The sequence below is a fragment of the Gorilla gorilla genome, chromosome 10 (assembly GCF_029281585.2).
Source record: "Gorilla gorilla gorilla isolate KB3781 chromosome 10, NHGRI_mGorGor1-v2.1_pri, whole genome shotgun sequence".
NCBI lineage: Eukaryota > Metazoa > Chordata > Mammalia > Primates > Hominidae > Gorilla > Gorilla gorilla.
Genome location: NC_073234.2, coordinates 108360946 through 108387641, shown reverse-complemented (window position 1 = coordinate 108387641; position 26696 = coordinate 108360946). Strand labels below are relative to the sequence as shown.

Below are 26696 nucleotides of genomic sequence, written 5' to 3'. Positions count from 1 at the left end.
CAGGTTAACAAGAGAAAAGCATACAAATTTATTTAATCATAGTTTTATATGACATGGGAGCCTTTAGAATGAAGACCCAAAGATACAGGTAAAACCATCCATTTTTATACTTAGGTTCCATGAAGAATGGACCGCAGTGTAGAACTGTGTTTGGACAGAAAAGGTGTAATCTTATGGAAATAGACCGAGTGGGGAATCCCAGCAAGGCCTGTCTGTTAAGGCTCTTCCTGGCCTCTCTGTGCAGCTGTCTTCCTTCCAGGTATGAGGCAGAACCCTTTTTGGAATGAGTGTCTTATGACCTATCGTTAAACAATGTAAGTCAGAGATTTCTTTATGGCCAGGTCTTACACAGGAAGGTCGGGGAGTGGCGGGAGGTTAGAGTAATGTTTTTAGGTTTTATGGCTGGCTTTGAGGAACAGGAGTTCTAGTTTCTATAACACACCTTGGGGAAGAAGGATTATAGTTTTTATGGCTAGCCTCAGGGGAGACTGATGGGTCAGAGACAGGAGGGAAGGAGAAGGTCAGAGAGAACTTGCTTCTGAGGCTACCTCTGAGGCCTTCACTTTGGGATATTGTTTTCTGAGCCACAACAATCTCATAAATATATACGACTATAATCTGTCAATTTACAATTAAAATAAATTTAAAAAAATAAAGATACTGTGACAGGTAACAAACAGATACATGGTTCAGGCAAACAAAGAGGATGGGGGAGGTTGGCAAGTGTGTAATGGGAATGGTGGGCACACTAATAAGTGGGCAGTGTACTTGAGTCAGGAGCAAATGGTAGTCCTCGGCAGGCAAGAATGGGCACCACAGAAAGATGGACAGGCCACAGGCTTGTAATTTTAGTATTGGGGTATGGGTGGGGGGAAGTCTCTGCATGAGGATATATGGGAAATGGATGAAAAGATCCCAAGTTTAAACATGTTTTTTAAAAAATATAAAGGTACTCCAGTTAGAGAATAATGGGGATAAAAAGCAGTTTATTGAAACAGTAATTTCAGAAAGCGTTGGCCAGGTGCAATGGCTCATGCCTATAATCCTAGCACTTTGGGAGGCCAAGGCAGGAGGATCACTTGGGGGCAGGAGTTCAAGACCAGCTATGAGTTTGGGCAACATAATGTGACATCATCTCTACTAAAAACAAACAAACAACAACAACAAAAAAAAAACAAAAATAAAAACATTAGCTGGTTGTTGTTGCACATGCCTGTGGTCCCAGCTAGTCGGGAGGCTGAGGCAGGAGGATCACTTGAGCTGGGGATGTCGAAGCTGCAGTGAGCTGTAATGATGCCGCAGCATTCCAGCCTGGGCCACAGAGTTAGACCCTGTCAAAAAAAAGAAAAAGAAAAAGAAAAAAGAAAGGGTCACATGCATGGCAGAAGCTCGGCTGTTAGCCCTTGGACAAGGGCCAGCACTGTACAAGGAGGAATCACGATCCTGTGCTGAGTTCTAGGTTTTTGGTCTGGAGAGCTTCAAATTCTGAGTATTATCCTGAGACAAATGGGGGAGACCACGCCCATAGAGAGAAGTCAGGTGGCCTAAGCTATAGAGAGGAGGGATACAAAGGGAAAGAATCAGGAAGTGCCTTATCCCCACGTAGGGTCAACCAGCGGGTCTATACCAGCTTTGTGGGAAAGCTCTTAATTATTTGTCTGAGAGCTTTGTCTATGACTCTGACCTATTCAAATAGTCATTATGAACTTGAATGAAAACAAGGATATGAAAATAAAATTTGTGAACAACACAGAGTTAGAGAAAACCTCTAATGCATTGGCTTCAGTAATCAAAAAGTTGAGTGTAGTTAAACCTGGATAAGATTATCAGCTCCTCACGTGCCTTTTTCCAAGTTTGCAATAAAATACAAATGAAGACCAAAAAAAAGAAATCATAAAACTCAATTCACAATACCATATACTGAGACAATGTATGAGAACTGGCTTGTTGTGAGAATCTCAGAGGCATTTCCATGAATGGCAAGGCCAAGAGTGACTAACTGAAGGAGTTAAGTAGTGGATCCTATGTGCTGATGCAGGAAGCTTGCTTGAAAGAGTGTGTCTTGGCCGGGCGTGGTGGCTCACCCCTGTAATCCCAGCACTTTGGGAGGCCGAGGCGGGTGGATCACGAGGTCAAGAGATCGAGACCATCCTGGCCAATGTGGTGAAACCCCGTCTCTACTGAAAATACAAAAATTAGCCAGTGTGGTGGCACGCACCTGTAGTCCCAGCTACTCGGGAGGCTGAGGCAGGAGAATTTCTTGAATCCGGGAGGTGGAGGTTGCAGTGAGCTGAGATCGCCCCACTGCACTCCAGCCTGCCAATGGAGCGAGACTCCATCTCAAAAAAAAAAAAGAAAAAAAAAAAAAGAGTGTGTCTTTCGCCTCTGCTTTCTGCCTCTGAATCAGAAGCCCAAGACCAATCTCTACCAGAAGCATAAACAACTTCAGGTCTTTAGCTTAGAGAGTGTGTGTGTGTGTGTGTGTGTGTGTGTGTGTGTGTCAGAGAGAGAATTTTTTATCCTCTCTATCTAGTAAGCCAGTTTTGTGCATACCATTTATCAATGTATTTTTTGTTTCACCAGGGTTTTTTTTTTATTATTAATAATGGAGATGGGGTCTCACTCTATTGCACAGGCTTGTCTCAAACTTCTGGCCTCAAGCAATCCTCCCTCCTTGGCCTCTCAAAATGCTGGGGCTACAGGCATGAGCCACAAAGTTTTGATGCCATGTCTTTCGTAAATCAATATCATGTGGTCTGTTTCTGGGTTGTTTCTATATTCTGTTCCGTTGTTTTATTGTCTGTTCCTGGGCATTATCAAATTGGTGGTGGTGTTTTTTTAATTACCCTGGTTTTGTTACATGTCTTAATATATGGTAGCCAAATTCTCCATTTTCCCCACTTTTTTGTCTGAAAGTTGACCTTTTTTCATGTAAATTAAGTAAGTGCCTCTGACCCCCAAATTTTACTGGGATTTTAGTGAGAATGGTATTGAAAATCATAGACTAGTTTGGAGAGAATTAGAGTCTTTGCAATGGTAAAGAGTCCCCACATGAGCATGCCTTCTGTCTGCATGTATTCTTTAAGTGCATCAGGACCATCAACTCAAAAGTGTTGTACAGGGCCTGCTGCATCACCTGACAGGCTTTGAAATGTCAACGCCGGCTCCGCCCCACCCCAGAGCTACCGAATCAGAATCTGCTTTTTAAACATCCCCACGTTATCTGGAGGTACGTTAAAGTTGGAAAAATACAGCTTTCATAGAATTTTAAAGATTTCTTCAAGAGAAGCTGGGCATTTTTGTTAGGTTAATTCCTAGGTTAATAGAGCTCAGAAAGGTCTCTAGAACTCTGCTGAACTCTATTCACAACTCTAAACAGATTCTGCCAATTCTCTTGTGAGTTTTCTGTGAATATTTATATCATCTGTAAATAATGACAGCTGAGTCTCCTGACTCTCTTTCTTCTGATCTTTTTGCTTACTTATGTCTCTTGATCAAAATTCCCAATATTACATGGAAGAAAAGATAATTTAAAAGGCCTCCTAGAGGCCGGGCATGCTGGCTCATGCCTGTAGTCCCAAAATACTTTGGGAGGCCGAAGCAGGACTGTCTCAAAAAAATGTTTAAGACAAAACAAAAAAACAAGAGGCATCCTAACTCATTCTCAACCTTAAAGGAAATGCTTCTAATATTTACCCAAGAAATGTTAAATTTGCTGCTGATTTTTGGCAACTTAGAAAACTTTTTATCTATCCTGGCTTTGTAAACACCTTTTTCAAAAGTTCACAATTGATTTAAACATTATTTTCTGCATATATAAGAGAAAATCATGTGATTTTGTCCTTTAGTACATTAAGGTGGGCTGGAATTATGGGCATGAGCCACCATGAGCCAAACATGGCTCATTAACATGGGCCAAGGCAGAAGCACAAAGTTTCTCAGGGAGATAAATTGCTCTTATTAGATGACCTTGATAAGTATTTGGAATAAAAGAATACATACCATGGCTTCCAAGATCAAGTGTGAAAGAATACATACCATTGTTTTTTTCCCATGGTTTTTTGGTTCAATAACCTAGATAAACTTTGAAAATGATTTGTAGAGATGAATATCCTCAGCCATCCCTCATGCAGCTATTTCCATGGTATGACATGGCAATTACCTCACGGTCAAGTTCTACTTTTGTTTATTGTATCAAAACATGATGCTCTCGACCAGGTGCGGTGGCTCACACCAGTAATCCCAGCACTTTGGGAGGCCAAAGCAGGTGGATCACTGGAGGTTAGGAGTTCGAAACCAGCCTGGCCGACATGGCAAAACTCTGTCTCTACTAAAAATACAAAAATTAGCCAGGCATGGTGGCGGGTACCTATAATCCCAGCTACTCGGAAGGCTGAGGCACAAAAATCGCTTGAACTAGGGAGGTAGATGTTGCAGTGAGCCGACATCACGCCGTTGCACTCCAGCCTGGCCGACAGAGGAACATTCTGTCTCAAAAAAGAAAAAAAAAAGTGATGCTCTTAACTTCAATCACCACCCCTGTATAGGTGTGGTGGAGAAGACCCGGGCACAGCAATTTGATATACTACCCCCGTGCACGATCTTTTCTCTATAGTTAAAAATTCTGATCCGTAAAGCCCAGTGTGGTTTACAGTTGTGTGTGGACTGAATGGAAGCCGCTAGTCCAAAGGACACCCCATTGCTGAAATGTAATGTGCCAAGCCAGGATTGTCTGTTCTCTTGACGCAAAGCAGCTTAGCAGGGTCCTTGGCAGTCAGGCATCAGTGGGCTCTTCTCAGTTGACTGATTATGACAGTGTTGCTTCTCAGTTCCCAGTGTGCATGTGTGCTTTGCGCAGTGGTTCTTGGTTCTGCAAGAATCCACTGAAAGCCCTTGGTATAAAAATGAAAAAGAAAAAAAGACTCATGCTATTTCCGGAAGTTCATAGACTTCCCAAAGCCATGATCCAAGTAGGAGTCCGTGAACTGTAAGTTAAACCCCTGGCATAGAATCAGAACACAAAACAAGGCTAGAAGCAACACAGTGTGGTTGGCTTTAGGCTTCAGTAGAGCCACAACTTGTTTTCTTGACAGTTCGTTTTTTAAGTGAATAGTTGCAGTAATAGCTGAACTAAACAGCAGAGATTTGGGGAAGTGGCAGGATGCAAGATGTGCAAAGTTGTACAGATCTGATCAGACCTTCAGCTCCTTTGAAGAATTGTACTAACAGCCCCAAACATCCCTAACCTTCTGCAGATTTATTTTTATATAAGCTTCTAGAGAATAGTCATCATGGAGTAATCACACGTGGAAGACTGCATAAGGACTATGGATGACACTCAGAGCCTTCTCAGAACTGGGCATTGATTCTAATACCAGGTTCCTGAGTATTTGTTACATCCTATGTCATGGCCATATCCATTCATTTACTCAGAGAGTCATTCATTTATCAAAAATTTAATTGATATCACCATAAAGTCTGCTGGGCCTGTTAATGATGAGTTTTTTTCTTCTCCTTTACCAGGAATTATTACCACCCCCCCCCAAAAAAAATCCTTTGTTAGTAACGATAAGCCAAAGGAAAAAAGATCTTATTTTCATTTAACTGCTACAGCATGAGTCTTCATTCAGAGCAGAGCAGAGCATGAAAGAAAAGTAGGAAGAAGATTCGCAATTCATCTTTCATGTCTGATATGGTGGTGGGAAAAATAAAATAACAATCATGTGGGAATTTTACATCTAATCCTACTTTTAGATTTTAGGTATTGAACACTTGTGTAAATTTTAAATGCAGCCAAAATATATATATACAAAGGGATAAAGGGCACATCTTTGTATTTTTGGAGAAATAATGGAAGTGCTCAAACACATGCCTTTAATTACATTTTAATAGATCAAATTATTCTTTAATCAAATCCATTTGTTGTTTCAAAGAAGTAAAATAATTAAAACCATTGAATGGGACATCTTGCTATTTATAACACTAATTTATACTTTTAATTAACTTCAGAACATGTGGTTATTTTAGTTGGGCTCTGGAGTTTCCCTACCCTGCACTACTAGAAACCACCATTGACTACAGAATAGAAAATTCCAGCAAAGTACAAAGTGAATTCTTACTTTGATTTAGTCTTTCTTTTTTTGAGAAGGAGTCTCACTCTGTCGCTCTGTTGCCCAGGCTGGAGTGCAGTGGCGCGACCCGGCTCAGTGCAATCTCTGCCTCCCAGGTTCAAGCAATTCTCTGCTTCAGCCTCCTGAGTAGCTGGGATTACAGGTGCCTATCACCACACCCAGCTAATTTTTGTATCTTTAGTAGAGATGGGGTTTCACCATGTTGGCCAGGCTGGTCTTGAACAACTGACCTCATGATCCACCCACCTCAGCCTCCCAAAGTGCTGGGATTACAGGTTTGAGCCACCGTGCCTGGCTTTTTGATATAGTCTCGTTTTGTATTTATTTGTTTTTAAAACCACATGTAATTTTTAAATTGAGATTTACTTTTTTTCACTTTGCAGAACTATTAGTAATAGCTTTTTCAGGACCAAAGTATGAAGAAATTTGGGAAAGGACTGGTCTTTTTCTCATGCTCTGAAACCTTCAAGAATATAAAACTAAAGTATTACAGACTCCATTACGTTACTAATTGCTGGTAGCTGCTAAAATGTAACACTGTTTATGCTGATTTTCTGCAACCATGGAAAAAGTACTGACAAAAATAGGTTTTGCATAAGAAAAAATATAAAGTGTAGATTAGAAATGATTTATGCTACATATTCTCCTAGACCTGCATTGTCTAATATATAGCCACTAGCTTTATGTGGCTATTAAGCACTTGAAATGTAGTGATGGGGAAGAAAAACTTTTCCTCCATCTTCTTAAGTTAAATAAATTAAACTAACAAAAGACAGATTAATAAGAGAAAAGGCACACAATGTTTATTAATAGTTATGTGCATGGGAGTTCACATAATAGAAGTGAAACTCAAAGAAGCAGTTAGACTTGAGGGCTTATATACCATTTTAACAAAGAGAAAAGAGTTTGGGCTTCAAAGGATGGTAAATCATAGGGAAGTAACTACGAAATGATGAGAGAACCAATGGAAGGTAAAGGTTATTTTAGTAAGTTCTGTTTGCGCAAACTCATCTCAGTGTTGACTCCTCCTCTCCAATGATAATAGTCATTCTTCCTTTCCTGGCAGGGGAGGGTTGGAGAGGGGACCTGCACCAAGGGAAGTTTATGCTCTGATTTTAGGCAGATAAGGAGAGGGCAGAGACCTCCTTCTAGCGTCTGTTAATTCATAATTGCTTTCAGCTCAAAATAATTGTTTTGCCAAAGTGGCATATTTGGGGGTGGCTAATCTCCTTCAGTAACAGGTCCAAATTGAGATGTGCTATAAGATTATAATACACACATAATTTTGAAGACTTAGTATGAAGACAAAAGAATATAAAATATCTCATTAATAATTTTTGTATTGGCTGAGTGTGGTGGCTCATACCTGTGATCCCAGCACTTTGGAAGGTTGAGGCAGAAGGATCACTTGAGGTCAGGAGTTAGAGACCAGCCTGGGCAACATAGTGAGACCTCATCTCTACATAAAAATTTCTAAATAAAATAATTAAATAAAAAAATAAATTAATAAAAAATTAAATTAAAAAGTTAAATAAGGCCAGGCACGGTGGCTCACACCTGTAATCCCAGCACTTTGTGAGGCCAAGGTGGGCGGATCACCTGAGGTTGGGAGTTCGAGACCAGCCTGATCAACATGGAGAAACCCCATCTCTACTAAAAATACAAAATTAGCCAGGAGTGGTGGCTCATGCCTGTAATCCCAGCTACTCGGGAGGCTGAGGCAGGAGAATTGCTTGAACCCGGGAGGTGGAGGTTGCAGTGAGCTGAGATTGTGCTATTGCACTCCAGCCTAGGCAACAAGAGTGAAATTCCATTTCAAAAAAAAAAAGAAAAGTTGAATAAAAAAATTAGCCAGGCATGGTGGTGTGTGCCTGTGGTCTCAGCTATTCAGGAGGCTGAGACAGAAGGATCATTTGAGCCCAGGAGGTTAAGGTTACAGTGAGCTCCACTGCACTCCAGCCTGGGTGCCAGAGCAAGATCCCTCTCAAAATAATAATAATAATTTTTATATTGATTATGTGTTGAAATGATAATACTTTTGATATACTGAGCTAAATATGTATTATTAAATTAATTTTATCTGTTCCCACTTTTTAAAATGTGGTTACTATTACAACATTTAAAATAAAATGTGGCTCATATTATACTGCTGTGAGTCAGTGTTGTCCTGGATAGTAAATAAATGACTCAAGCAAAGAGTGTATTTGGTTTCTAGTAGGGTGGTCTTCATCATCAGGCAGACAGCAGATGTTAGCTAATTTACTAGAGCAATTGCAATTTAAACTCAGAAGTAATTTAAACAATACAGAGACCTCCTGGGATGCTTGGACAAGTGGAGAGTATTTTTGTTCTTGTATTTGTTATTTTAAACTTTCAATGATATATTGGTAGACTGTTTGAGGTGAAACTTTTCATATCCACTTCAAAGACAGCCCTCAGTTCTTTAGAATGTAAGATAAGAACAATAAATCTTGAGGTGAAATGATAGAAATAAGATCAAATTAAATAGTAGGGGGATCTGATGAAATGCAGTTAACTTAAGAGCATTCGCTGGTGTCCAACATCCATACAAAAAAGGTCACCATTTATGGAAATGCAATGTAGTAAATATTACTTCCCAGGTGGCATCAACCTAAGAATTGAGTGAGGGATTGAGATTACTAATAATTAAGACAAAAAGTATTATTTTGCACTAGCCCCCATCTGCTGATTCTTGGAGCTTTTCCGAATCTTTCTTGATGACTTAAGATGGCTGTGGGGATGACTGTGAATGAAACCTGAGGAATTTTTTTGCCCCACATTTTCTCTTGGTTTCCCAATCCTGTAAGGGCTCCCGGTCTTTTCCAGGGTATTTTAGGACCACAGATTGCCACCTATAACCTGCCTGTTCTACACCTGCTTCCTTGACTTTGGTGGAGTTGTCACTCCTCACAGCTGCTGCCTTCAGCAAAACACTCTCACCTTTGGGTGCCAAAAGCAGAGCAGTCCCGAGCTTCTACAGCAGCCTGTCCCCCTCTACTGAAAACTAGCAACTTTCTAGCTTCTTGTTTTATTGGGTTTTTTTTTTTGATATTTATATTAACTTTATTCCTGACAGCCAGAAACAGGAAACAATACAAATGTCCATCTACTGGCGGTAAACTAATAAACACACTGTGGTATATCCAAACAATAAAATACTCTCCACAAAAAGGAACAAACCAGTGATAATATAACAGCAAAGGATGAATCTCAAAAGCACATGCCAAGGAAAAGAAGTCGGATGCAAAACACTATGGTGGAATACTGTGCAGTTCCACTCAGGTGATGCTCTGGAAAAGGGAGAAGTACACGGATAGAAATCAGATCACTGGTCACCAGGAGCTCGGGCTGAGGGGAGGGGACTGACTCCAAAGGGTCACTAGGAGGCTTTCTGGGGTGATGGAAATGTTCTGAATCTTCACTGTAGTGGTTGGTGATTGCATTTCTCAAAATTCATAAACTGAATACCTAAAGAGGTGAATTTTACCATATATAAATTATACCTCCATAGAACTGGGTTAGAAATCTTATTTGCACAAACATTCTGAATTATCAGAATGTTTTTTATCCAAGATGAATATCACCTGTGGTCAAGATCTTCTCACCAGGATGGTCTTCTTGCAGTCCAAGACCCAGCCACAGTCACTATGTCCGGAGTGGGTTTTTTTTTTTCTTTTTAGATGAAGTCTCACTCTCCACCATATGAGGACACAGCGAGAAGGTAGCCACCTGCAAAACAGGAAGATAGCCTTCACCAGGAACAGAATCTGCTGGCACCTTGATCTTGGACTTCGCAGCTTCGATAAGTCTTCTCCGCCTAATGGTCCAGTCCCATTTCCACTGACGGACCTGCAGCACTCGCCCTCCTCCACTCCCAGGAGGAACCTGCCCCAGGGCTGCTGCTACAGGGCTGCTTGACTTCCTTAGGCTGCTCCATCAGGATTCACATTCCCCAACCCACACAGAACCTAGCCAGGGCCTTCCTAGCTTCTTTCCTTCCCTTCTTTCCTGAGGGGAAAGTCCACCTTGGGTTTAAATGGCTTAAGACTGGGCAATAAGCCTGATCTCACTCTCAGCCTTTGTCTACATCATGCTTATGTTTTGACAAAGTGGAATTTTACCTGAAGGTTAAGAAAGCCCATTGCCCTTTTACGTTCTGGAAAATGACTTACTGCAAGGGGCCACCCTTCCCTGTATGACTTAGACAAGTTTCATGAGTGCCCCTTTGTCTACTGATGACAAAACTAGATAGGGACCTTCCAGTCTTCTGTTTTTGACCTCCTAAATGACTAGCTGAACTGCTTGTCACCACTGATCAATCAGAACAAAATGCCTGTTAGCCAAACTTTGGTTAAGCTTCTCTCCTTCCCCCAGGCCCCCAAGCTTTGGCCCTCCCTAACCCAAGCCAGCATACAGCCTCTTCTTAGGGACCCCTCCCCGCAAATAGGCTGGCCACCAGGTAGAACATTCTCTGATCTACTGTCCCATGAGGTCACCCTTTCATTCCTCCTTGAATTAGCATAGTGATGTCACCTTCCTGAGCCTTTTCTTTTCTTTTTGAGACAGAGTCTTGCTCTGTTGCCCAGGCAGAAGTGTAGTAGTGTGATCTCAGCTCACTGCAACCTCAGCCTCCTGGACTCAAGCAATCCTCCCACCTCAGCCTCCCAAGTAGCTGAGACTACAGGTGCCTGCCACCATGCTTGGCTGATTTTTTTTGGTACTTTTTGTAGAGAGAGGATTTCATCATGTTGCCCAGGCTAGTCTGGAACTCCTGGGTTCAAGCAATCCGCCCACCTTGGCCTCCTAAAGTGCTAGGATTACAGGCATGAGCCACCGTGCCCAGCCCTGAGCCTTATTTTCACTTCAATACCAGACATTGCTAAGTGGCAGTTGCTGGGCCAGGGTCAGCCCCAAATTTTCTTTATTCAGTACATACAGTATTGGAAATATTTATTTTAATCAATTACCACCATTGAAAAAAAATCAGGAGACTTTACGTAAATCTTTTGGCTTCTCTTAAGAAACAGGATCCGGAAACATTGTTTCCACCTCCTTGTAAGGTGACAGCACTCATAACTGGCCTGCTTTGCTCATTTTCTTGACCTGCCTGGGTTTTGGCTTTATGTTAACCCTAACCCCTGGCAGAGAGTGCACAGTTCTCTCTCATATAGTTGTTATGAGGTCCAAATAAAATAGTGTATAAAGTGGCTCCCAGTAAGAACTGAATCATTATTACTTCTCCCTTTTTAGTTGCTAAAATTTAGGTTTGTGAGCTTACGTTGACTTTTAAGCATCTAAATAGATTTTCCATTTTACATAGATGAATAATGATTAAAAATAGCAAAAGTAGGATTAGATGAACACCTGGGATGAAGCAAATCCTTAAAGGAAAATAATATGATCTCAGGATCTTGAAAACATGTTTGCAAGATACATTTTTCCTTGAGATTAAAATCTTAGACTTTTGTTATCTCTTCCAAATGAACCATTTAATCAATGAGACAGTTCATTGGACAAATAGATGTTTTCCTTGCATTGTGCCAAAAAACAGATTTGATTGATTTTACAATTAAATTGAGGGAAGTGGCTGATAGTTTTTGCAAACTCATTCCTTGCCCTTTATTGATTTTTGTTTAAAGTTTAGCCATTGAACATTACAATAAAGTAACTAAGCAAGCCACTGACTGTTTTGTCAGTGCCCTGACAAAAACAAGGGCACTCGCTAAGTGAAAACACCACACATAATGATAAGACCTGTCAGAGCACTTATGGATTCTGCATCTGATCACTGGAATATGACGTCTAGAGTACTAGGATTAAGAATCTCAGCCTTGAAGTTAAAAAAAAAAAAAAAGGAATCTTAACCTTTTCCTGGCACAGTGGCTCATGCCTGTAATTCCAAGACTTTGGAAGGCCAAGGCTGGAGGATTGCTTGAGGCCAGGAGTTTAAGACCAGGCTGGGCAACATAGTGAGACCCCTCCCCTTCCCATCTCTACAAAATAATAAATAAATAAATAAATAAATAAATAAATAAATAAATAAATAAATAAAAGAATCCCAGCCTTGAGGTTAGCTTTGGACTATCAAAGCTGCCTCAACTATTGCTCATTTAGAGAGCTCAAAAGCTTTTTTCAGAACTCGCTTGTTTGTTTCATTTCCTCTTCTGAAGATTTTTTTTGCAGATCCAGACTTTGAAGAGGCTCCTCCCTCCTGCCAGGCTCACTTGCCCTTGTCCTTGCTGTGACAAATTACATATTTCAAAACTCTCAAGTAGTGCCCCACTTCTGTCCCAACGCTACCACCACCATGCATATCCCTTGCTGAACTCTGAAACCAAGACTCAGTTTCAGGAAACACAGCTGTCAGAACACTCCTCCAGTTACAGAGTCTACAGGCATCTCACACTAGGTCTCCAGGTCCCCAGGTCCCCATGTCCCAGCATGAAGTGGGGGTGGAATGTGGCAGAGGCCTGTCACCTCTCCTCCCTCCAGGGCTGGCAACAACTTCCCCCGACCTGGGTCTTCTGTTTCACAACAGATTCAGTCTTTTCAACTTCTGGATGCCTCTCTTGGTAGCTCACACCTGCAATCCAAGCACTCTGAGGGGCAGAGGATCCCTTGAGCCTCAGAGTTCAAAATCAGGCCAGTCAACATAGTGATACCCCTTCTCTATCAAAAATAAGAACTAAAAATCTTTTTAAATGGATGCTTCTCTTAGCTTGGCTTCTTTTTGCATTTGAAAAATGATGCCAATTCTTTTCCTCAGGGGACGTCTTTGAATGCCTCTGGCACTTTCACAGAGTCCTCCTTTTTTTCCTAAACTTTGATTATGAAGCAAAATGTGGCAATTTAGACGTTTCATTAGTTGTTACTAAGCTGTGTCTCTGCTTGTTTTGTAAACTCTTTCCCAGACCCAGTGGAAAAGCGCATGCACTTCTTTTACTTTTTTGAAGTGAACTAGCACCCTCTGTAGGCCAATCTTGTTTATTAATAGTTTCTAGTGCCAGTGCCTAAGGCAAAAAAATTGCATTTGTCAAACCTATCTATGAAAATCCCTTAAATTATCAGGAAGCATAAAAACCAAGAATTAGTTTCTTTTGTTTCTGTTTTGGTCAGTGTCTCCCTTTTTTGGAGTAGTGGATTTCAACAGGGGAGGGAAGCTTAAATAAAAAGAGAGTCTTTTTCTCTACCTCTCTTTTTGTCTTTTCTCCCACGTGCTTATGTGGTGAAGCTTGTATTCTTCAATTTCCGTATAATATATTCATTCACTCAGAAATGTTTATTGAGTCAACTACCTACCAAGCACAATACAGATTCTGATACAGAGAGATCCCTGCTCTCATGGAGCTTACATTCTAATAAGGAAAGAAGATTACCAGCTAGATTTTTAAGAGATGCTTCTTCAGAGAATAATAGATACTCTGAGCATAATAAAATGAGAATGGTGTAGAGAGTGATAGGGCAGTGGGGTAAGCTGTATTAAATAGAGTAGTCATGGTGGGCCTCCAGAAGGAGGTAATTTTTAGCAGAGATTTGAATGAAGAGGAGACAGATTCATAAATTCTGTGCTGGGGTGTGACCACAGCAGTCTGGCTTGCCAAATCTACTCCTAATCTCTACATTTACTGCCTCACACATGTTGTATTTTGGCTACACCTCATTAGTCCCCAAAAAGTAGATTACGAGGTGGGGGGATCACTTAAGGCCAGGAATTTGAGACTAGCCTGGGCAATATAGTGAGACTCCATCTCTAATTTATGAAAGAGAGAGAGAGAGAGAGAGAAAGCAAAAAAAAAAAAAAAAAAGGCTGGACATGGTGGCTTCACCTGTGATCCCAACATTTTAGCGGGGGCAAGGCAGGAGGATTGCTTAAGACCAGGAGTTAAAAGAACAGCCTAGGCAACATAGTCATACTCTGTCTCTATTATTATTTATTTATTTATTTATTTTTTGAGATAGAGTCTCGCTCTGTCACCCAGGCTAGAGTGCAATGGTGTGATCTCAGCTCACTGCAACCTCTGCTTCCCGAGTTCAAGCGGTTCTCCTGCCTCAGCCTCCCGAGTAGCTGGGACTACAGGCATGTGCCACCATGCCCGGCTAATTTTTGTATTTTCAGTAGAGACAGGGTTTTGTCATGTTGTCCAGGCTGATCTTGAGCTTCTGACCTCGTGATCTGCCTGCCTCAGCCTCCCAAAGTGCTGGGATTACAGGCATGAGCCACCGCACCTAGCCTCTGTCTCTATTTTATTTAAAAAAAAAAAAGAGAGAGAGAGAGAGATACTAGGTACAATGACTCATGCCTATAATCCTAGCACTTTGGGAAACCAAGGCAAGAGGATCACTTGAGCTCAGAAGTTCAAGCTCAGCCTGGACAACCTAGTGAGACCCCATCTCTATTTTTTTTCAAACTAAAATAAAGAAAATTTTAAAAAAGAAGAAAGAAATTTGTTGTAAGCAAATATTGACAATATTTATTAGAACATGCTCTGCCTCCCATATACACCAATAAGCTCATAGAGAAATCCAGTCCTGAAACATAAATGGAATATTGCTTTCTGAGAGATACATCATAAACTGTTTTTTTGTTGTTGTTGCTATTTTTGTTCTTTTTTCTGAGATGGAGTCTTTCTCTGTCGCCCAGGTTGGAGTGCAATGGTGCCATCTTAGCTCACTGCAACCTTTGCCTCTCGAGTTCAAGCAATTCTCCTGCCTCAGCCTCCCGAGTAGCTGGGATTACAGGCATCCGCAACCATGCCTGGCTACTTTTTGTATTTCTAGTAGAGACAGGGTTTCACCATGTTGGCCAGGCTGGTCTTGAACTCCTGACCTCAAGAGATCTGCCTGCGCTGGCCTCACAAAGTGCTGGGATTACAGGCATGAGCCACCGTGCCCGGCTGTTTTGTGTTTTTAAACTTTTAAGTTCAGAGCTACATGCGCAGATTTATTATATAGGTAAATACATGTCACGGGGGTTTGTTGTATAGATGATTTCGTCACTCGGGTGATAAGCATAGTACCTGATGGTTAGTTTTTCTATCTTCACCCTCCTCCCACCCTGCACCCTCAAGTAGACTCCAGTGCCTATTGTTTTCTTCTTTGCGTCCATGTGTACTCAGTGTTTAGCTCCCACTTGTAAGTGAGAACATGTGGTATTTGGTTTTCTGTTCCTACATTAGCTCATTTAGGATAATGACCTACAGCTTCTACAAAGAACATGCTCTCATTATTTTTTATGGCTGCAAAGTATTTCATGCTGTATATGTACCACCTCTTTATCTAGTCTACCATTGATGGGCATTTAGGTTGATTCCATGTCTTTGCTATTGTGAATAGTGCTGCAATGAACATATGCATGTGTGTGTCTTTATGATAGAATGATTTATTTTCTTTGGGTATATACCCAATAATGCAATTGTTGAGTTGAAGGGTAGTTCTGTTTTAAATTATTTGAGAAATCACCAAACAGCTTTCCACAGTGGCTGAACTAATTTACAGTCCTAACAGCACTGTGTAAGCATTCCCTTTTCTCCACAGCCTCACCAGCATGTTATTATTATTATTATTATTTTTTGAGACAGAGTCTTGCTGTGTTGCCCAGGTTGGAGTGCAGTGGCGTGATCTCCGCTCACTGCAACCTCTGCCTCCCAGATTCAAGCAATTCTCCTACTTCAGCCTCCTGAGTAGCTGGGACTACAGGTGTGCTCTACCACGTCCAGCTAATTTTTGTATTTTTAGTAGAGACAGGGTTTCACCATGTTGGCCAGGCTTGTCTCAAACTCTTAACCTCAGGTGATCCACCTGCCTTGGCCTCCCAAAGTGCTAGGATTACAGGCATGAGCCTCTGCACCCAGCTGTTTTTTGTTTTGTTTTTGTTTTTTGTTTTTTTTTTTTTGAGACAGGGGCTCACTCTCACCCAGGCTGGAGTGCAGTGGTGCGATCTCAGCTCACTGCAGCCTTCACCTCTGAGGCTCAAGTGATACTCCCACCTTGGCCTCTCACCTTACGTGCCTGTAGCTGGGGCTACAGGCAGGCACGACCATGCCTGGCTAATTTTTAAATATTTTTTGTAGAGACGGGGTTTTGCCCTGTTGCCCAGGCTGGTCTTGAACTCCTGAGCTCAAGTGATCTGCCCTCCTCAACCTCCCAAAGTGCTAAGATTACAGGCTTGAGCCACCACACCCAGCCTATTTTTTGACTATTTTAATACCCGTTCTGACTGGTGTGAGACAGTATCTCATTTTTATTTTGATTTGCATTTATGTAATGATTCGTGATGTTGAGCATCTTTTCATATGTTTGTTGGATATCTTCTTTTGAAAAGTGTCTGTTCATGTCCTTTGCCCACTTTTTAACGGGATTGTTGATTTTTTTGCTTAACATGTGTATAGTGTTTCCTATAGATTCGCATATTAGACCTTTGTCACAGGCATCGTTTGCAAATATTTTCTCCCATTCTGTAGGTTTTCTGTTTACTCCATTGTTTGTTTGTTTGTTTGTTTGTTTTGCTGTGCAGAAGCTCTCTAACTTATTAGGTCCTGTTTGTCAGTTTTTCGTTTTGTTGCAAATGTTTTTGATGTCTTCATCATGAAAACTTTACCAGGACCTATGTCTAGAATGGTATTTCCTAGGTTTTCTTCTAGGGTTTTTATAGCTTTAGGTTTTACATTTAAGTCTTTAATACATCTTGAGTTGATTTTTGTATATGGTGAAAAAAAGGGGTCCAGTTTCAATCTTCTCCATATGGCTAGCCAGTTATCCTAGCACCACTTATTGAATAAGGAGACTTTTCTTCATTGCTTGTTTTTGTAGACTTTGTTGCAGATCAGATGGTTGAAGGGATATGGCTTTATTTCTAGGTTCTCTCATTTGTTCCATTGGTCTATGTGTCTGGTTTTGTACCATTACCATGCTATTTTGATTATTGTAGCCTTGTAGTATAGTTTGAAGTCGAGTAATGTGATTCCTCCAGCTTTGTTTTTTTTTTTTTTGCTTACGATTGCTTTGGCTATTCAGCTTCTTCTTTGGTTGCATGTGGCTTTTAGAATTTTTTTTTCTAATTCTGTGAAAAATAACAATGAATATATAAACATTTATGTATTGAATAGCATTTAATCTATAAATTGCTTTGGGCAATATGGCCATTTTAACAACATTGAATCTTCTTATCCATGAGCATGGAATGTTTTTCCATTTGTTTATGTCATCTCCGATTTCTTTCACAGTGTTTTGTAATTCTTGTTGTAGAGATTCTTCACCTTCCTAGTTAGCTGTGGTATTCCTGGGTATTGGGTATACTTGTGTGTCTCTGTGTGTGTGTGTGTGTGTCTGTGTGTCTGTGTCTATTGTCAATGGGATTATGTTTTTGATTTGGATCTCAGCTTGGATGTTATTGTTGCATAGAAATACTACTGATTTTTGTACATTGATTCTGTATCCTGAAACTTTATTGAAGTTGTTTATCAGTTCTGGTAGCCTTTGGGCAGAGGCTATGGGGTTTTCTAGATAAAGAATCACATTGCCTATGAAGAGAGATAGTTTGACTTCCTCCCTACCTATTTGGATGCCTTTTATTTCATAATAGTTCTGACTATTGTGAACACCTCTATGCACAAAAACTGAGGGGTTTTTCTATTTCTTTGGATTAGGTGGTAGTGTCCCCTTTGACATTTCTGCTCGTATTTATATGAATCTCTCTTTTTTCTTTAGTAGTCTAGGTATTATTCAGGGTTCTCTAGAGAGACAGTACTAATAGGATAGATGTATGTATTAAAGGGCATTTAATTAAGGAGTATTGACTTACATCATCACAAGGTGAAGTCCCACAATAGGCTGTCTGCAAGCTGAGGAGCAATTGAAGCCAGTCCGAGTCCCAAAACCCCAAAAGTAGGGAAGCTGACAGTGCTGCCCTCACTCTGTGGCTGAAGGCCCGAGAGTCTCTGGCAAACCACTGGTGTAGGTCCAAGAGTCCAAAAGCTGAAGAACTTGGAGTCTGATGTTTGAGGACAGGAAGCATCCAGCACAGGAAAAAGATGGAGGCCAGAAGATTTAGCCAGTCTAGTCTTTCCATGTTCTTCTGCCTGCTTTTATTCTGGCTGAGCTGGAAGCTGATTAGATAGTACCCACCCGGATTGAGGGTAGGTCTGCCTTTCCCAGTCCACTGACTCAAATGTTAAACTCCTTTGGCAACACTCTGACAGACACACCCAGGAACAATACTTTGCATCTTTTAATCCAAGCAAGTTGACACTCAATATTAACCATCACAGTCTAGCTAGTGGCCTATCAATATTATTTATTCTTTCAAAGAGTTAACTTCTGGTTTTGTTGATCTTCTTTATGGTTTTTCATGTCTCAATTTCACTCAGTTCAGCTCTATTTTGGTTATTTATTTTCTACTGCTAGCTTTAAGGTCGGTTTGCTCTTTTTTTTTTTCTCCTGGGTGTGATATTAGGTTGTTAATTTGACATCTTTCTAACTTTTTGATGTGGGTGTTTAGTGCCATAAACTTTCCTCTTGTCACCGCTTTAGCTGTGTCCCAGAGATATGTTATATCTAAAGATATGCTATATCTTTGTTTTCATTAGTTTCAAATAATTTCCTGATTTCTGCCTTAAATTCATTGTTAACGCAAAAAGTCATCCAGGAGCAGATTGTTTAATTTCCATATAATTATATGGTTTTGAACAATCTCCTTAGTATTGATTTCTCTTTTTATCATTCTGTGGTCCAAGAGTGTAGTTGGTATGATTCTCGTTTCTTTGAATTTGCTGAGAATTGTTTATGACCAATTGTGTGGTCAATTTTAAGGTAGTGCCATACGCAGATAAGAAGAATGTATATTCTGTTGTTTTGGGTGAAGAGTTCTATAGATGTCTGTTAGGTCCATTTGGTCAAGTGTTGAGCTTAGCTCACAAATATCTTTGTTATTATTCTGCCTCGATGATCTGTCTAACACTATCATTGGGATTTTGAAGCCTCCCACTATTATTATGGGGTTAAGTCTCTTCGTAGATCTTTAAGAACTTGTTTTGTGAATCTGTGTACTCCACTGTTGGGTGCATATATATTTAGGATGGTTAAGTCTTCTTCTTGGATTGAACCCATTACCATTATCCATTACCATTATGTAGTGCCCTTTGTCTTCCTTGATCATTGTTGGTTTAAAGTTTGTTTTGCCTGAAATTAGAATAGCAATCCCGGCTTTTTTTCTGTTTTCTGTTTGCCTGGTAGATTTTTTTTCATCTCTTTACTTTGATCCTATCCATGTCATTGCATGTGAGGTAGGTCTCTTGAAGGCATCATACAGTTGGGTCTTGCTTCTTTGTCCAACTTGCCATTCTGTGCCTTTTTTTTTCTTTTTTTTGAGACAGAGTCTCTCCCTGTCACCCAGGCTGGAGTGCAGTGGTGTGCTCTTGGCTCACTGCAACCTCCACCTCCTGGGCTCAATTGATTCTCTTGCCTCAGCCTCCCAAGTAGCTGGAATTACAGATGTGCACCACCATGCCTGGCTAATTTTTGTATTTTCAGTAGAGATGGGGTTTCACCATGTTGGCCAGGCTGGTCTCAAACTCCTGACCTCAAATGATCCAACCACCTTGGCCTCCCAAAGTGCCAGGATGGGATTACAGATTACAGGCGTGAGCCACTGTGCCCAGCCTCTGTGCCTTTTAAGTGGGACATTTAGCCCATTTACATTCAAGGTTAATGATATGTGCAGACTTTTTTCCTGTCATCATGATGTTAGCTGGTTATTATGCAGACTTGATTGTGTAGTTGCTTTATAGTGTCAATGGTCTATGTATTTGTGCTTTTGTGGTGGCTGGTAATGATCTCTTTTTCCCATATTTATCACTCCTTTGAGGACCTCTTGAAAAGCAGGTCTGGTAGTAAAGAATTCTTTAGCATTTGCTTATCTGAAATGGATTTCTCCTTCACTTATGAAACTTATATAAAATTCTTGGTTGGAATTTCTTTCCTTTAAGATTGTTGAATATAGGCCCTAATCTCTTCTGGCTTGTAGGGTTCCTGCCGAAAGGTTTGCTGTTAGCCTGATGAAGGTTCCCTTTGTGGGTGACCTTCCTCTTCTCTTTAGTTGCCTTTAATATTTTTTCTTTCATGTTGACCTTGGAGAATCTAATGCCTATGTGTCTTGGCGATAGTTATCTTGTATAGTATCTTACAGGGGCTCTCTGCATTTCCTGAATTTGAATGTTGGCCTCTCTAGTGAGGTTGGGGAAATTTTCATGAACAATATTCTCAAATATATTTTCCAAGTTGCTTGCCTTCTCTGTCTCTCTTTCAGGGATGCTAATGAGTCACAGATTTGATCTTTCTACATAATCTCAAATTTCTCAAAGGTTTTGTTCATTTTTTTATTTTTTAATTTTTTTTAAATCTGTGTCTTATTCAGTTGATTTCAGAACTGGTTTTTGAGCTCTGAGATTTGTTTCTCAGCTTGGTCTATTCTGCTGTTAATACTTGCAATTATATTATGAAATTCTTGTAGTGTTTTTCAGCTCTATCAACTCAGTTTAGTTCTTTGTTAAAATGGCTGTTTCACTTTTCATCTCTTGTATAGTTTTATTGGATTTTTTTTTTTTGAGACAGAGTCTCACTTTGTCACACAGGCTGGAGTGCAGTGGTGTGGTCTCGGCTCACTGCAAGCACTGCCCCCCAGGTTCACACCATTCTCCTGCCTTAGCCTCCCGAGTAGCTGGGACTACAGGCGCCTGCCACCACACCTGGCTAATTTTTTTTTATTTTTAGTAGAGACAGGGTTTCACTATGTTAGCCAGGATGGTCTCGATCTCCTGACCTCATGATCTGCCCGCCTCAGCCTCCCAAAGTGCTGGGATTACAGGTGGGAGCCACAGTGCCTGGTGACTTATTGGATTTTTAATATTCATTGGATTGGATTTCTACTTCCTCCTGAATCTCAATGATCTTCTTTCCTATTCAGATTCTTAATTCTATGTCTGTCATTTCTGCCATTTCAGCCAGTTAAGAACCATTGCTGGGGAACTAGTGCAGTCGTTTGGAGGTAAGAAGACACTGTGGCTTTTTTAGTTGCCAGACTTCTTGCATTGGTTCTTTCTCATCTGTGTGGGCTGATGTTTCCTTAATCTTTGAAGCTTCAGTCCTTTGAATGGAGTTTTTTGCTTTTATATTCTTTGACATCCTTGAGGGTTTGATTGTGATATAAGGTGGGTTCAGCTGACTCGCTTTGTTTCTGGAAGATTTTAGGGGCCCAAGGCTCAGCTCAGCACTCCTGAGCTGTGTGTTCTAACCCTGTGGGGCTGGTACTAGGGCTCCAGCTTTGTTCTTTGGCCCCTTGAGATTAAGAACTTGCTGCGCTGGTAGGGGGTCGAAGTATTCCTGGCTAGGTGGCAACAAAACTCTGATGGAGAGTGCTGGCCAAAGTGCTTTGTTGTGGTGGTAATGACAGGATCTGTGCTCATGTGTATTTCAGCAGCAGCAGTGGCACAGGTGGGGCACTGGTGGGGTTGGGGTGGGGGCAGGGTGGTGGCATCCAGGCACATGCTCACACTGGCAGTGGGGTGGTGGAATGCACGCACACATATCCGTGGGAAAAGAGAAGTAGGGTCCACCCATGCAGACACACATGCAAAGCAGTGTGTGTATGTGTTGCCATGAGGGCAGGCATGGGCAAGTGTACACGGGTAAAGTGGCAGGGGGAGGCTGTGGTTCAGGGAGGCTTCAGGTGGGTGTATTTAGCATAGGCCAGTCTGCTGGAATTCTCCAATGGTTAAGAGTGCTCTGCCAGTGAAAGAGCTAAAATGAAGGCCCTCAGGAAGCACCCTGATTGGGCATCCAAGGCTATGCTGCAAGCAAGCACAGCAAGGCTGGGGCCCCAGAAGAAGCTGGTTGACAGTGGAGCACTCAGATTAGATTGGCCCCATCCTACAGGGAAGACTGCCTTGCTCGTCTAGGTCTGGCAGTCACCAAGAGCCAAAGCCACCCATAGGAGCATGGCAAGCCCTGAAGGATGGGCCTCCCTGGCCATGCTCCACTGTAGCCATTCTCATGCCAAACCCGCTGGACTCCACACAGGCTAGAGTTCTGCCCCTGCCACCTCTCTGAGCAGCTGTCCTTGCCAGCTCAAATGGGGGTCATGGGGTCTGCTGCACTAGAAGTCTGTAGGTCCGTGGTGAGAGTAAGCTGCTCCCCACCTGTTTAACTCACCCCTTCCCAAGGAACCACTGGGGGCCAGGAACAAGTCCTGGTGCTTGGCAGCCCTGTGCATGGTTCTCAGCTTCCTCTGCCTTCAGCCCGGGGTCTACGTCCTCCCTGAATTCACTCTCAATGCCTTATCTCCAAAGATCTGCTCAGAGTGTACCCAGTTTCCCTGATGGTCTGGTCTTTCGGTGGGAGATGCTCTTCCTGGCTGCGTCTAGTTGGCCATCTTCAGAAATAACTTTAATAAAATAAAAAAAATATTGAACTGTTGCCACTGCCCAGACTTAATCACCTTGGAAGTGGCAGTATCAGAAAATCTGGTCAACTGTGGGCCACAGTGGTGGTGATGGGGTAGAGAGTTGGTAGCTTGGGTAAGGATATTTGCAGTTTTGAATGGGTGATCTTTTTAGCTTCTCAGAACTCACAATTTATCTGCCTGTGCAGAGTGGCTACTGCTGCTCAGAGCAGCAGGTGGAAGCAAAGAAACGAGTTCCATTTTATGAATGTTTGATGCTTTCTTCTCCATGTAGAGCTTACACTCAGGACATCAAGCAGCTGTAGAGAATTCTGGTTAGATTTTTAATCAAAGGAAGTATTGTGATTGAGTCTTTACGTAGGAGGCTGAGAATGTCATTTCCTCCTGGCTGAGTCTTGCACAAAGTGATATTTTGAGGGCAACTTGACACCCCTGGACAGCAACTGGACTGGGCAGTGTCGCATACACTCTCCTCTCTGCCTCTCCATACCAGATTCCCTCATGATGTTGCTAGTCTCGAGACAGTGGAACAAAGCAGTGTCTCAAAGAGAAGCCAAACGGAAACAAGGCAGTCATGGGGGCACCTGGGGTGTGGTGAGAATAGTGAGATAGAAAACATTTGGCGATCAAATTGGTCTCTTCCAGGGCTTGCTTCCACGTTTAGAGCTGCCCAGTGTCATTATAAGGCAAAATGATTGACTGATGACCAAAGATAAATTGATTCTGAAAAGATAGAGTGATAGCACAGTGCTTGACACAGACTAGTTGATTAATACATGGTTAATGAAGAGATATGAAAAGCAATTAGAGTTGGAAATAGTATATGAATTCTGTCATGTCTGGGTTTCAATTTCTTAAGGGTATTTTGAAATTATTTTTGAATGATTAAGTAAGAGGACTACAGTGGATTGAAAGTATATGTTACCGGGGGTTGAAACCTGCCTCTGAGTCCCAAAGAGGTTCTTCAAAGCCTTATCTATGTCTGGAGGGTGTTTTGATTTTTTTCATAGTTCACAACACATATTTTGAGGGTTTTTTTTTTATCTGAGTTTTCTTGAGTTCCTGTCTTCCTCAGTGACAACTAGATTCCAAATTACTGATGCTCTGTATGATTTGTAACTGATTGCTATTAATGAATAATAAATTCCATATTATGGAATAAAGTGTGCCATTGTATTTAATTGCTTAAATTTATGTCTCTCTCTCTCTCTGTGTTTCTCTTTTTCTCTCCATACATATTTATCTATCTACCTGCAAGTCCTTGACTTTACTGATTTGGCTTGTTTTCCTGATTTGAGTGTTCTGGCTCTCTAGAGGCCTTTCATAAGCATATTTGTTCTATACATGTATTTTCCTAGGAGCTGAGCTGAACTTAAAATTCTGGTTGTACAGACTACAAATCTTGATTAGTAGGTATAAGTAGACCATCTTAAATGTACTTGTTGAATGTATAAGAAATAAGGACAGGATTGTCACCATGCCAAATTAACATATTTTTCCATAAAAGAACTAAACCTACATTAATCAAAACTAATTATCTCTTATAGACTAGAAAAGAGCTTCAACAGTGGTTTAAAAGAAAACAGAAGAAAGTATCACCATCAAGTCATCTGAGAATGACTTTACAGGTATTGTTTTGTTTATTTTTCACCGAAAACAGGGCTTTCAGATCAAATATACAACGCCCAGTTAAATTTGAATTTTGGATAAGCGAAAACAACAACAAGAAAATGATTAGTGTAAATGTGTCCCAAATATTTTGTCATTGTTTATCTGAAATTCACATTTCATTTTATTTATTTATTTATTGAGACAAGGTCTTGCTTTGTGGCCCAGGCTGGAGTACAGTGGCATGATCAAGGCTTACTGCAGCTTTGAAATCCTGGGCTCAAGTAATCCTCCCATGTCAACTTCCTAAGTAGTTGGTACTACAGGTATTCACTGCCATGCCCAGCTAATTTTTTAAAAACTTTTTGTATAGATGGAGTCTCATTATATTGCTCAGGCTCATCTTGAACTCCTGGGCTCAACTGATCCTCCAACCTCAGCCTTGCAAAGTGCTAGGATTACAGATGTGAACCACCTCACCCAGCCTTGAAATTAAAATCTAACTGGGGGTCCCGTATTTATATTTGCTAATCTGGCAACCCTACCTTAAAACTACTTAGTTTACAATCTTCAAGCATCCTTTCATTTTAATGCTTGTGAAACAGCTAATCTCTTGGCTAGAATGGCTTGATGTCCTCTGAGGCAATCTGATCATCAGGTGGAATCAGTAAGTACTTTACTTAACATCAAAGAGAAAAACAACGGACTTAGAGAAAATAAAAGGGCAGAAAAATTAGCATAATTTATACAGCTTGGAAACTAGATAATGGATGAGATGCACTACAATACTACTAATCTATAAAATGGTTGATTATTCTTAGATCAAAAGGTTTTTATAAGATCATGTCAGTGAAGTGGTGGAGTAAGGACCTTCCCAATATTCTCTCTTCCATAAAAACAATGAGCATGATTCAAAGATTTATGCAGTCAACTTTTTCAGAATTCTGGAAAATCAAAAGCTTGCAGCAATCTGGAGAATGTTTATTCAAGAAAAATGTCTGAAACTCAGAAAGGGAGAGTTTGTGTCATTTTAACTTTTTCTACTTCCATTCCCACTTTTTGCAGCTCGAAGAAAGCCTTAAAAAGCAACAAGGCAGCCACAAGCCACAAAACCAACAAGCTGCAACCACATTTGTAATGATCACAATGGAAACCAGCAGCCTGTCAGCCAGTGGAAAGGTAGAATGTTACTGGGGCTCCTTCAAAGCCCCATCCCCAGGGAATGGTCATTATTTAACCTGTCTCATAGGTCCCTGGAAGACCCCAATTGCAAGGTTGTCATTGTTTGACTTGAGTTGGAGCTCATGCAGTGAAAAGAGCCTTTTCTCTATGGGGGTTTATTAAAAACAATTAGAGGCAATTGTTTAACATCATGGCTGCCGGATGCAATCACCTTTGTAAAGATTATGACAGCAAAAGAAGTCTAGCATAGCTGACTCCATCTTGTTTCAAGCCTCACAGGCTGGCTGTCCTCACTTATTCCTGGGTGTAGGTCAAGCTAACCATGGGAGACATTTAGTTTATAGTTTAGCTTTGCATCAAGGATGATAATAGTACCTCCCTAAAACTGACCTCCTCCTTAAAACTGAAACCACCTTTTTAAGACTAATGAAAGGCCACAAGATTAGGATTATGGTGAGGGGCAGAGCTGATTTCTGCTAAAATGTAGGTACAGTTAAATGATAACCAGCCATTTGTTCCCGAGCTTGCTTTTCTATAATGCATTACTGCTCAAGAGTCATGTGGCCAGATGTCACAAGATTTGTAGCTTCTACTTGGCCAGACCTGCAATTATTAAATTCCTTCTTTGCTTTATAAATCTGCTGTTCTGAGTGCATTCGCTTTTCTGGACAGCAGGCAAGAGGAACCCATTAGGTGATTACACTGAGGTAGTAGATAAACATGAGGGCAAAATAATAGAATAATGAAAAAACTTTAAAAAAGGAAAAGAAGGGGAATGAGATGTCCACAGGGGGCTTTGACATGCTGTGATAGATTCCTGGGAGTCTAGAAAGCAATACAAATGAAGCCGGGCACGGTGGCTCATGCTTGTAATCCCCAGCACTTTGGGAGGCCAAGGTGGGCAGATCATCTGAGGTTGGGAATTCGAGACCAGCCTGACCAACATGGAGAAACCCATCTCTACTAAAAATACAAAATTAGCCGGGCGTGGTGGTGCATGCCTGTAATCCCAGCTACTCAGGAAGGCTGAGGCAGGAGAATCACTTGAGTCTGAGAGGCGGAGATTGAGGTGAGCTGAGATTGTGCCACTGCACTCCAGCCTGGGCAACAAGAGCGAAACTCGGTCTCAAAAAAAAAAAAAAAAAAAGAAAGCAATACAAATGAGTAGAACTATATGCATGCCCAGGGCTGTGTACAAGTTCAGGAAAGAATTGAGAAGGCCCTGAACTCTCACCTCTGGCTGATCTTGAAACTACATTAGCAGGAAGTGAATGCTAAGTCAGAGTTGAAAACTGCCTGGC

The 26696-nt window shown here is 41.2% G+C and overlaps 1 long non-coding RNA gene across 1 annotated transcript; it reads left to right on the top strand.

Moving 5' to 3' along the window:
* The first annotated feature begins 127 nt into the window (after positions 1–127).
* Positions 128–25996, top strand: LOC134756524 (uncharacterized). The gene is made up of 3 exons (XR_010129261.1): positions 128–259; positions 24153–24233; positions 25279–25996. It is a non-coding gene; the product is annotated as an uncharacterized lncRNA (long non-coding RNA).
* The last annotated feature ends 700 nt before the right edge of the window (positions 25997–26696 follow it).